This window comes from Schistocerca gregaria, chromosome 8 (assembly GCF_023897955.1).
Source record: "Schistocerca gregaria isolate iqSchGreg1 chromosome 8, iqSchGreg1.2, whole genome shotgun sequence".
NCBI lineage: Eukaryota > Metazoa > Arthropoda > Insecta > Orthoptera > Acrididae > Schistocerca > Schistocerca gregaria.
In genome coordinates this window covers 412,407,482-412,417,939 of record NC_064927.1, presented here as the reverse complement: position 1 = coordinate 412,417,939, position 10,458 = coordinate 412,407,482, and positions in this window count along the sequence as shown.

Below are 10,458 nucleotides of genomic sequence, written 5' to 3'. Positions count from 1 at the left end.
CTTACAGTCCCAACTTCTCACATATTGTCCATATACTATGACCAACATAAATGTGTGCAGTGAAATGTAACTTACAAGTTACTTAATTTGATGAACAGATGTCAATTGCAATTTTATAACATGAGAATACAATAACAAAGGTACAAAATATATCATTAAAGAACATAATAGCACAGATAACAATTGCAGTAATACATGCTTTACAAAAGAATCGAAATAACATATACATGTGTTACAGGAATTATGACAGGAGCACATACATAAAAAATCAGAATAAATTTCGAAACATCAACTTCACACATGAGCATTAGAACAAAATAGAATAAATAATGTCTAAACATCTTTACAAAGTAAATAACATATTATTGATGCAAATTATATTTGAGGATAACAGTATTCCTCATCATAGTGAATGTAGCTTAATATTAGAGAAAAAATTCTATGAAACAGCACACAGAGACAGGAAGAAAATAAATACACAAGGGAACACAAACACATAGTGGGATAACAGAAAAGGAAAGCACAGGGTTTGTTTTCAGGGTAACATTTGGTACTGCAGTCCAACCCAAAACTTCATTCTGTAAATCTTTCGTCATATCTCAACATTTGTTTCCACCAAAAAAATCCTATCAAAGCATGCTTTCTGTATTTATATGTTTACATATTTCTTACCTCATCATTTATTTTCCAGTATCTTACCTCATCATTTATTTCCAAGAGAATCCTACCTATACCTGCTTTCTGTACATTTTTCGTATAACCTCTCAGTGCATCTCTTCCAATTCATCGCAACTCATTCTTTTATATAGGCTACCCCCTCTTAAGCTAACTTAAATCTACTGAGCTCAGATGCTAAACTAAGGGACGAGGCAATGCAGCAGCACAAAACAATTAACACAAACAGCAATGATAAAAAATGGAAATTGGCAAAAAAAGGCAGCAATATTACAACTAATATAAGGCAATGCGCAGCAAACAAGAAAAATAAATCATTTATAAAATTGACTTGACCTAGTAATACAAAGTGACATTCAGAAGCACTATGCATGCCAAACAGCAGCAGCAAATTCAATAGCTTATAACTAAACGTGACAAAGCTCAAGCAGAAAAAATATTACAGTAAAGACAACAATGCAGAAAAGGGAAATGTCTATTCACATATTAATATCTATGTCATTAAAGTGGTGCACCAAAAGAAGTTATTCTACCATAAAAATTACCAAGTACTTGAAAAGAAAATTATGTATGCAGTTCCTGTGAAGGGAAGTCTTTTTTGTCCTCCTTCGTTTTTTTAAATACATCATAAAGTTATTATTTACTGGATCTGTAGGTATAAAATATCTATGTTAGTACATCCATTAAATTTTATTGTAACCAATGCTGCAGTGCAGGTAGAAACTAGATATTAAACAAAATAGGCAAAGCAAGGCGTGAAACGTCATTCGCTAGCCATAAGTCATTTCATAATGCAGCAAACAATCTTCCAACTAGCAAGACAATAGACATGAAATGCTTCTCATCATTTCATTTCAGTAAATATCATAAATTAAGAACTCCAAAGTGTAATCATATGATTTCAAGTGTGAACGTGTGTCGTATTTGCGACGCTTTCTACAAAGAAAGGTCAAACCCGAGAATAATGGCGTCCTTTTTTCTTTACCTAATGGCTTTCTTTTGTCAGACGACTACCTCTCAGCTGGGCGCCCAAAACACATTACGTCAAGGTCACTTACCTTTCTTACCGAAATATTTACGACAGCAATTTCCGCTAGTTTGACAGTCTCATATAAAAAATTTTACAGGTCAAGAATTTGCGTTACAAATCAGTACAAACAAAATCCTATTGATATAACAGTGTCCAAGGCTAGAGCAAATCTCTTCATTTCTACGTAACTACTGCAACCTACATCCACCTGAACCTGCTTATTGTAATCAATTATTGGTCTCCCTCTCCTATTTTTACGTCCCCCCCCCCCAATATATTTTTAGTACTAAATTGGGATCCTCTGACGTCTCAAGTTGTGTCCTATCAATTGATATCCTCTTTTTTTTAGTGAAGTTGGGCCACAAATTTCCGTTTTCCTAAATTCGATCCAGTATCTCTTCATCATTTTCCGTACCTGCTTATCATCATCCAGCCTTCCTTCCCTAAGAGCACCTTGAAAATTTTGTGTATTCTTATTACCTGTACAGTTCATCATCTACGTTTCACATCCATACACAGCTACACTCCAAGTCGACACAAAATGAACAGAGTGATTACAAACGGCTGTAACTAACGCATAGCGATACTTCGGTAAAGATTTGACAGATGATGGAAAGGTAAGTTCGAAATTTTGATAGTCGTGCAGTCACCGTGAATCGGAAGCAGGTGCATGCGTGGAGGCTAAAAGATTTTTCTTTCTCAGAAGCACTTTTCTTTTGAAACGTCCCCTTAGAACAACTTATACAAGACTGGTCTATGTGAAACGTCCTCTTTGAACAATTATACACGACTGTGCTTAAACTGAAACACAATATTTTTGGCGCAACGCAATCTGACTTTCAAAAATCCCTACGAAAGAATGACCCTGACTAACATTAACCTATAGGTTTCACAAATCACTTACCTCACAAAAATCTTCGTTACTCAAGCTACTCCAATACAGCGAGCGCCACTACTGCCAGCTAAATAAAAGATTCAAACTACTGAAGGCACTAACTACTGATAGGCATAGTTAGCAAATGAAAGTTTTAATAGAGAACAAACAATGTATTTACCTTAATAGTCATTATATATATATCAGTTCATGACATCAATTCTTACAAATTTCAAAACTCCGCCATCTCTCTCCCCACGTCCACCACTGCTGGCGGCTCACCTCCAACTGCACAACGCTACGCGCTGTTAGCATCCAGCTGCCGCTGCCCAACACTACAATGGCAGACAACAATGCAAACCAGCCACAGACTGCACACAGCACAGCCAATGATTTTCATACAGAGCGCTATGTGGCGGCGGCGCTACCAATAAAAAAACCTAAACAGCCTACTTACACTTTCTATTGAAAGTCTGTATTTCATTCTCTTTTCTTCTGCAAATATCAGAATTTGTCTTCTACATGAAGGGTCTCTTTCCCTATTCTAATTCCTTGAATACTTTCTGATTATATTCGACTACATTCTTTGCGAGAACTACATTGTCATCGCCTCCGCCACCCCACCCCCCCAAAAATTCAACTTAATCATTAATTGGCTTACCAAAATATTTTTTTTGTTTGCTTTACCGCCTGCGCAATGTTCGTGTTGAATATCATCAGTGATATGTTATAACCTTGCCTCACTCCTTTGGCAATAGCTGGTTCACTTCCATGTTCTTTGAATTTTATAACTGCAGTCTGCTTTCTGTAGTACGTGCAGATAAGATGTCGGTCGCTGTATTGTTATCCCTTGTGTCATAAACAGTTTTTAAGAGTAATAACCTGAAACTTGAATCATTTGCAGCAAATATTGCATGACGACGGAATAAACAAAATTTTTAGTTATTTGCTTTCTTTTTTACTGTTAGGCATGTTCGACATGATTAACTTGAAGACAGAAGACTTCCGTACCTGGAGAGAATGATTTAAATAGAATTTTAGCGCATGTCGCATACTGTCTCGTGTAAAAAATAGATGTGTTAGTGATACTGAAATTCTATTCAAATTGCTTGCTTTTAATTGCTGTTTCTGTCGGAGACGATTTTATCCGTTTTCCCTCAAAGTTTATTCCCGTTCCAAATTTCACGATGGTTTATTTACGGCTTGCTTAATGTAGAGACTGAATGCAACCGCGGCTAGACCCCTTCTCTTCTCCTACCTCTCATTTTATGTCCTTCGACTCTCTTCAGTCCAGTTGACTTCTGCGCAAGTTATGTTTAGCCTGTCGCTCTCCGTATTTCATCCCTGTTACCTTCAGAATTTCTGAGAGTAGTGGCGTGAAACTAGTAATAATTTTCAACACAGACCGCAATCTCCGCCGGTGAAGGAAACAAAAGTTTCAACTACACTCATCAAAAAAAGTTTTGCATCAACCCGGTTCCCAGAACTCCTGAAGACAGACGTTGACTGTGGATATGGTATCACAGACAAAGTCCCCTTGACTGTTCAGAGATGCACTAAACCCGCCCAAAGATGTAAACAAACATGCATGAGCAGCGCCTATTAGACGGAGGGGGTCCGACAGCCGATCAGTTCCAGTCATTCCACCAGGTAGGACTTACACGGCTCGTGTTGTCTGTAGTTCAACCATGCCTAGACGGTCAATACTGCGGTCCACATTTTTATTTTGTGCCAGGAAGGGCTCTTAACAAGGGAGGTGTGCTGGCGTCTAGGTGTGAACCAAAGCGATGCTGTTCAGACATGGAGGAGATACAGAGAGACAGGCATTGTCGATGACATGCCTCGCTCAGACCGCCTAAGGGCTACTACTGCAGTGGGTAACCGCTACCTACGGATTATGGCTCGGAAGAACCCTGACAGCAACGCCACCATGTTGAATAATGCTGTGCTTGCAGCCACAGGACGTCGTGTTACGACTCAATCTGTGTGCAATAGGCTGGATGATGCGCAACTTCACTCCCGACGTCCATGCCGAGGTCCATCTTTGCAACCACGACACCATGCAGCGCGGTACACACAGGCCCAATAACATGCCGAATGGACTGTTCAGGACTGACATCACGTTCTCTTCATCGATGAGTGTCGCATACGCCATCAACCAGACTATCATCGGAGACGTGTTTGGAGGCCACCCGGTCAGGCTGAACGCCTTAGACACACTGTCCAGCGAGTGCACCAAGGTGGAGGTTCCCTGATGTGTTTGGGTGCCATTATGTGAGGCCGACGTATGCCGCTGTTGGTCATGGAAGGAGCAGTAATTGCTGTACCATATGTGAATACTATCCTCCGATCGATAGTGCAACCATATCAGCAGCATGTTGGCGAGGCATTCGTCTTCGTAGACGACAGTTCGCGGTCCTATCGTGCACATCTTGTGAATGACTTCTTTGAAGATAACGACATCGCTCGACTAGAGTGGCGACGATGTTTTCCAGACATGAACCCTATCGGCCATGCCTGGGATAGATTGAAAAGGGCTGTTTATGGACGACGTAACCCACCAACCACTCTGTGGGGTCTACGCCGAATCGCCGTTGAGGAGTGGACCAACAGTGCCTTGATGAACTCGAGAAAAGTATGCCACCATGAATACAGGCATGCAACAATGCAAAAGGACGTGCTACTGGGTATTAGAGGTACCGGTGTGTGCAGCAATCTCGACCACCACCTCTGAAGGTCTCGCTGTGTGGTAGCACAACGTGCAATGTGTGGTTTTCATGAGCAATAGAAACGGCGGAAATGATGTTTCTGTACAGGTTCCGGAACTCACGGAACCGTGGTGATGCAAAACATTTTTGACGTGTGTAGTTGCTTTCGATCGCTATTTCTGTCGGAGATCTTTGTATCAGAGACAAATTAAAAGTAAGCTAAGTAACAGTAGGAACATACTTTTTCGAGAAGCACTTTGTAATATCATAATTATTAATAAAAGTAACACAATTATGGATCTCTTACAGTAGAACACTCACAATGTTGTGGTTATAAATGAATACCATAATCATTGAGGATGTTCTACTGTGGGAGATCCACAACTGTGTTCTTTTCGTTTATAACTTCCGTTTGTAACTATGATGTTGCTCTAGCAAGCAGCGATGGCAGACTTGATTAACCTCGTCACATGGTAGCAACTTGTCCCTGGTTTTAACGAAAGTCGTCACAGTTTCCTCACAGCGTTAGGAAATACAAGCGTCGCTCTAGTTTTCAAACTATGAAAAGGTAAATTTATCAGCACCAGAACATGTTCTGGCACTATGTCCTGCGGTGGGGAAACACGTCCTGATTCTAGCGACAATACACACACACACACACACACACACACACACACACACACACACTCACTCCCGCGCGCTCTTCTTTCCCTCCCTCACCTCGCCCTCCCCCTCCCCCCCCCCCCCCCCCCACACACACGCACACATAGACAGAGAGAGAGAGAGAGAGAGAGAGAGTAGTGTTTATCCAGCTGCGGAACGTTAATTACCAACAACGCCCGACACTGGGTAGGAACACGCCGGAGAAAGACGAAATAATAAGCTCATGTGCTGTGGGGAAGGTGCAACGGCTCGCTGTCCAGGTATACCGGACGCGTAAACCTGCGCGGCGCGACTGCCCAGCGCACGCGTTATTAATTTCCTGCGGACACTACAGAGAGGGAGGGAGGAAGGGTTAATTTATTACCGCCCCCGCGAGCTGTGTCGCGTCTGCTCCCTCCGCCAGGTGCCGCCCTGCTGCCCCGCCGGCGGTAGAGAGACCTGTTTGCTCGCCCGCTCTCTGTATGATCGCCGGCTTTTTCCGCAGTCGCCCCGCGCGCAGCACTTGTTTGCAGAGGGCGGGCGGGCGCGTCTGTAAACAGCGGATCGTTGATCTGCCCGCAGCGGCCGTGTCCGGACTCGCGATAGCAGAGTACCAGGCTTCCAGAGTTCCAGGGACCGTCATTGGAATGCCGGGAGGCCTCGCGCAGCGGCGGCGGGTGGCGCTTTCATTTGTTAAACACCGGGTCGCCGCGCGGCACCTGATTCGCCTGCTGAGCTGCGCTGCCAGCCGTGCTGCTGTTTCATTGGCAGTCCGCGTCGGCCGCACTTTGCCCACGGCAAACCTCCACAGGCAGTTGTCGGTGCCACCGCCACGCACTGAAAGGGTGGTGCGGTAGGCCACCCGCCAAGGGCGCAGACGCAGAGGCGTCGCAAAACAACTGACCGGAAAAAAAGAAAAAAGAAAGTCCGTTTAATAACTAAGCGAGTGAGGTACGTGAGTTGTGCTTGCCCTCGTGTTCCCATCTACAAGAATCATTTTATTCAAAAATGGCTCTGAGCACTATGGGTCTTTACATCTGAGGTCATCAGTCAAAATGGTTCAAATAGCTCTGACCATTATGGGACTTAACATCTATGGTTACCAGTCCCCTAGAACGTTGAACTACTTAAACCTAAGGACATCACACACAACCATGCCCGAGGCAGAATTCGAACTTGCCACTGTAGCTATCGCGCGGTTCCACACTGAAGTGCCTAGAACCGCTCGCCCAAACCAGCCGGCAATCATTTTACTGAAAGGTAGTTATTCAACTAGCCTTTCGAAGCAGTAACAACCTATTCAATTAATCTTTCGAGCCAATAACAACCTTTCAATAAAATTTAGTTCTGCCACCAGTAGAACATCGAAAATGCTGACCCAGGCATGTATAAAATCACTTGTGGCAGCTGAAATAGCTTTTACATTGGCCAGACAGGAAGAAATTTTAACGTGAGATATAAAGAACACATTAGACAGAGGGAATATAATCTCCGAGCTTCTTTCTATACTTGAAAAATCAAAATCACAATGCTGATACGATATAAAATGTACTACAGATTCTGTACAGAATACCAAAAGGTTTTACAATGATTTCTATTGAGTAATTAGAAAACCTAGTATATACGAGCAAATATTCACAAAAATACTAAACGAACGTACAGAATTTAGACGCAACTTTATTGAGCTTTTAGAATGCGAAAAAGTACAAATCGGATGTAACATACTTATGCAACAACTACAGATAATCTAAACAAATTTTAGTTAGTAAAACAATATCGCTGTTCACCTCCACAGTCTTTGTAAACGTTGTAAGAGTGATACTATCTGCTGTGGCCTTCTCCATTAGACATCACGGCGCCTAGAGTACCAGCTACCAAACTGAAAGCCTGCAGCCGCGGGTTGCCCACTTCGCAGGCACACCGAAGCACTATACAGGCAATATTGATGAACGGCCACAGCAACAACAACAAAAACACAGTAAAGACACCAGCGGCCACCAGGGCCACTACGGGCCCACATAAACATAAAGAAGAGGTCGCTGAAGATACTGGAATTATTTTCACACGTCAAACCACGTGCTGGAAAATAGTTCCGAGGTACTCAACCGCCGAAGCGCTATAAAGGCAGGCGCTCGGCCGCACATCGGAAGTTCATCGACCTCCAGCAGACATGGACAGCTGCCGCCCTGGTGCCCAGCTTGGATCTTCTCGCTGATCTCTGGATTGGGCTTGGTATATTGGAGAAGTCTTTGGCGGAGATTAGTAGGAAATTATTTCAATTGTTTTCTATATTATTCTTGTATATAGTTGTGGTTCGAAGACGGATCACTGTTTTGTGTTTGTGTTATACTTGGAGAATTGGTTTTGGTTAATTGAACAGTCCAATAAATTTTTTCGGACTTTGACCGTTAGTTTCTTCTGCTTATGTAGACATACAACTATCAAACTGCTGTCACGTCGTAATTTACATTTCATCTTCAACATCTTGACATCATTTACGATGTTACACTACTGGCCATTAAAATTGCTACACCACGAAGATGACGTTCTACAGACGCGAATTTAACCAACAGGAAGAAGATGCTGTGATGTGCAAATGATTAGCTTTTCAGAGCATTCACACAAGATTGGCGTCAGTGGTGACACCTACAACGTGCTGACATGAGGAAAGTTTCCAACCGATTTCTCATACACAAACAGCAGTTGACCGGCATTGCCTGGTGAAACGTTGTTGTGATGCCTCGTGTAGGGAGGAGAAATGCATACCACCACGTTTCCGACTTTGATAAAGGTCGGGTTGTAGCCTATTGCGATTGCGGTTTATCGTATCGCGACATTGCTGCTCGCGTTGGTCGAGATCCAATGACTGTTAGCAGAATGTGGAATCGGTGGGTTCAGGAGGGTAATATGGAACGTAGTGCTGGATCCCAATGGCCTCGTATCACTAGCAGTCGAGATGACAGGCATCTTATCCGCATGGCTGTAACGGATCGTGCAGCCTCGTCTCGATCCCTGAGTCCAGGTTCTGTTTACATCATCATGATGGTCGCATTAGTGTTTGGCGCCATCACGGTGAACGCACATTGGAAGTGTGTATTCGTCGTCGCCATACTGGCATATCACCCAGTGTGATGGTATGGGGTGCCATTGGTTACACGTTTCAGTCACCTCTTGTTCACATTGACGGCACTTTGAACAGTGGACGTTACATTTCAGATGTGTTACGACCCGTGGCTCTACCCTTCATTTGTGGCCGTGCGGTTCTAGGCGCAACAGTCTGGAACTACGTAACCGCTACGGTCGCAGGTTCGAATCCTGCCTCGGGCATGGATGTGTGTGATGTCCTTAGGTTAGTTAGGTTTAAGTAGTTCTTAGTTCTAGGGGCTTGATGACCTGAGAAGTTAAGTCCCATAGTGCACAGAGCCATTTGAACCATTTTGATCCCTGCGAAACTCTACATTTCAGCAGGATAATTCACGACCGCATGTTGCACGTCCTGTACGGGCGTTTCTGGATACAGAAAATGTTCGAATGCTGCCCTGGCCAGCACATTCTCCAGATCTCTCACGAACTGAAAACGTCTGGTCACTGGTGGCCGAGCAACTGGCTCGTCATAATACGCCAGTCACTACTCTTGATTAACTGTGGTATTTTGTTGAAGCTGCATGGGCAGATGTACCTGTACACGCCATCCAAGCTCTGTTTGACTCAATGCCCAGGCGTAGCAAGGCCCTTATTACGGCCAGAGGTGGTTGTTCTGGATACTGATTTCTCAGAATCTATGCACCCAAATTGCGTGAAAATGTAATCACATGTCAGTTCTAGCATAATATATTTGTCCAATGTTTACCCGTTTATCATCTGCATTTCTTCTTGGTGTAGCAATTTTAATGGCCAGTCGTGTATTAATGCAGTGACAGCTACAAAACAGTCCACTAACGACGCAATATGGACGCCACATCAGTCTTCTAAACATTCATGGTGGTGTCTGTTTGTTCTATATCGTGTCTCCCTGCCACTTTCACGCAACGACGCTCTGAGCGTGTTTTTTAGGGAATTGACTAGTTTGAACCTGTGACCTGTTGCTGGTAAGGAGACGCCAGACCACACATGACATGTAGAATTCAGAAGAGTTCAGTGAGACTAGCGATGATATAACCAAATACTTAATGATCTCGGTGTCAGCTCCACTGCTCTCCCTGTAAAAGAATCTTAATACTAACTAAATGTAATGGAAGGGGTTCAAGGCTTTCCTATTTTTAATTAGCTAGTAAAATAACGTCAAAAACGCAGTTAAGTTTACCATTGGAAATTTTATTCTACTCACAAAACATTGTTTATAAATTGCACTATTGACAAAAGGAAGTGTTTCAATACAGGATGGTAAAAACCAACTGCGTTCAACAAAAATGTGAACGAATATTCCCTGAATGGTTTCCCAAGTTATACAATGGATCGAAGGATGACCTATGCCATAACACATCTATAATATAGGTTTAAATTAAGTTACACAAAAGAGAAAACTATCA